Source organism: Cupressus sempervirens, chromosome 11 (assembly GCF_028749045.1).
Source record: "Cupressus sempervirens isolate cs-2001-9-10 chromosome 11, ASM2874904v1, whole genome shotgun sequence".
NCBI classification, from domain to species: domain Eukaryota; kingdom Viridiplantae; phylum Streptophyta; class Pinopsida; order Cupressales; family Cupressaceae; genus Cupressus; species Cupressus sempervirens.
The window spans coordinates 128,405,990-128,409,310 of record NC_143128.1 but is presented as its reverse complement, the minus strand read 5'-3'; positions in this window follow the sequence as shown (position 1 = coordinate 128,409,310).

Below are 3,321 nucleotides of genomic sequence, written 5' to 3'. Positions count from 1 at the left end.
ATTGTCAGATAATACATTAACTAAGATCACATGTCAATTAAGCCTCTATAGTTTCTTTTCATCTAGAGACAATTATAATACTTTGTGAACATTATCTTATGGTAGAAGAAAATAGCAAGGACTCTCTTGGCATAATCTGCAAGGAGCTATGGGGACAATTCAAAGCAATATGCTTCTCCAAGTAAAAATGAAGAAACTAGTAAAATAGATTAAGCTTCCTTCCAAGGCGCCAAAACACCTTCCACTCCATGTGAATCACACAACTTCTCAACATCAAGGTCTTCCACATACCAATCAAATGAAATTGATGTCTCTAACCTTGTCGATATGGAGTATGGTAAAGTGTATGATGGAATAGAGCAAATATAGAGCACGAGTATAACTTATAATATAGAGAGATGGTGATAGAAGTTAGTTGGAGGGCAGTTCCAACATTCCATCCATCCCTATTTGGGTACATGATGATAATTTTATTTGGTGGTTGTTGAGAAACATAATAGGTCTATTCACATTATATATCAAGTAAATAAATGGCTTGACATTACTTAAACTTTTCATGCTATCCATTTCTTTATATAATCAAAAGGTTTGAAATGTGGAAAAATGTTCACCATTAAATGGGGACAATCCCTATGGAAATTAACTAAACTTAGTTGAATTATGAAATTAAAAAAGTCATTTTATATGTGTACCCCATATGCTTTATCTTTTGGTGGGCCCTATCAACCATGGACTATCTTCATACAATGTACATGATTTGTCTCAATCATATAAATAATTATACATTATTCATATTAGTTATTTTTAGTGTTTTTTAGGCATTCTATAAAATAGTTCACATGCCTTGCCTATGATATGACATTTTGATGCATCCTGCACTCTCCCTCATTTGGCTGATGATGGATTATGTAGAGTGATTTGAAACCATAATGCTAAAAAACACACAATCAAATCCAAAATGAACTTGCACTACAAATGGATTGTGGAAATCTGATATTAGATTTCATGCATAATGCAAAATATTAGATTGCGACAATCTATTTGTAGTGCAAGTTCATTTTGGATTTGATTGTGTGTGTTTTCTAGAATCATAGTTTCAAATAACTCTACGTAATCCATCATCAGCTGGATGAGAGAGTGTAGAATGCATGCAAAATGTCATATCATAGACAGGGCACGTGAACTATTTTATACAATTCTTGAAAAAAATTTACACCTAGCTGTTGGTGGAAATTTCTGCCTTCATTGGTTGAAATTTGCACCAACGCCTGGGTTTTTTCTACCTTCATTGGTGGAAATTTACACAAATGCCTAAATTTCTTCCCACCTTCATTGGTCAAAATTTCCACCAACACCTATATCTTTTTCTACCTTTGTTGGTCAAAATTTCCACCAATGTCTAAATTTTTTTCTACCTTTGTTGGTTGAAATTTCCACCAATGCCTGATTATTTTTCTACCTTTGCTAGTTGAAATTTCCACCTTCATTGGTTGAAATTTTCACCTACGCTTAAATTTTTTCTACCTTTGTTGGTCAAAATTTTGACCAATTCTTGGTTGGACTCGCAGAAATGCTCTAAAATGTTTTCAACCAATAGATTGGTACAAATTTTGACCAAAAAATAGAGACCAATGGGTTGGTTGAGTTTGGTCAAAATTTGGTCAAAATTTTGACCAATAAAGGTCAAAAAAAGATCCCAAATATACTAGTGTCCCTAGCTAAGAGGGAGTGTTAATGATTGTGGGTTCCATTGGATTATTCCCAATCAATGAAATCAAATATTTGAATGTCCTATCAACCTTAAACATTTGATATCTATCATATACTATTATTATCATGGAACATTTGTATAATTATTAACTCTCTGTGTGTGTGTGTGTGTGTGTGTGTGTGTGTGTGTGTGTAGAAGGATGCCCTATCATTATATTGCACAAAATTAAAATAAAGATTCTATGATAATGTAAATGTAATCTGCAATTTAAAACCAATTTTGCAAATGTACTATATTTTTCTAAAAATAGAATTGTTTATTCAACTTTCAAGCCCTAGCAAAATCAATTGGTACATTATTTTCATGATAAGGAAATGAGAAAAATGTTGATTTTTAATGTAGAAGACCCAAAACATAAAATATCAATACTTTTATAACTGAAATGCTTTAATAAACAAAATTTATTTTTGAGGAGTCATCCTTGCCTATTGTAGAAATCATAAATAAACTAGCAAGTTTGCACTGGGAAAAGGTGCAAGGGGTATGTTGATAGGTCATAGAAGTGAAAGTAGCATTTACCAAAATATTATATTTTGTAAGTGTTGCTTGTTCCATTTCAATGAATTCCAACACATTAGAAATGGTGTATATTTAAACTCATATATAAGAGGCACAAAAGAGAGAAAGTAGGAAGCAAAAGTTAATTTTTGACCAACAACGAATGGAAATTAACTTGAATCTTGCATAAAGAAAGAATAGTATTTTCAATTTTCATTTTGTTTGAATAGTTACAAACTAAGTGCATTTTAGTTTTACACATTCCACCATTAGTATCCATGAAGAATAGAAGTGAGATATAGAACATAAAAGAGATGAAATGAATCAAATTGTGGGAGCAAGGAACATACATCTTACATAGCCCAAGTTAACATTCTAAAACAAAAAACAACACAAAAATAATTAATTCTATAAATCAATAAAGATGAAAAAACCTTAATATTAATCTTTCGAATGACATATTGCATATATCCAACTCAATTCTTGAAGCAGAGGAAATATAGTTGCAAAAAAAGAATATTTTGGTGATGAAATGTGAAATGCATTTGTAGTCTAAAAAAGTTGTCCTAATTGAAAACAAAACCTACTTATGTTTAATTTAATGTACATGTTAATTTGAGGGTTTGTAAAATTGAATGAAGTTATTAAAGTGTCATTATACACTAAAATTTTACTACAAAAGGTAGTATTTTAGAGAGCATTATATAATCATGATGAATTTAAATTACAGTGCTGTAATAAAATGTTAAGCTAGTAGATTAATCAAGAAAAATGTAGCAATGAAATGTTTGAAACACAATAATTCATCTTCTTTCTTCATCTTGATCACTGGATTGAACCTATAGAAAATGTAAGATTAAAAAGTGTTAGAAGTTGAAATATGCTAAAGGTAAATGAAGTAATGATATGAACCATAAAACTATCAAAGTGGTTGTGTGGTAGACATAAAATACATGAGTACCATGTGAGAGAAACTATTGGAGAGGCTCTTCTTTCTTTCTAATAATGTTATACAAATTCTTTTTCATTTTGACATAGTGTTCGAGAGAGAA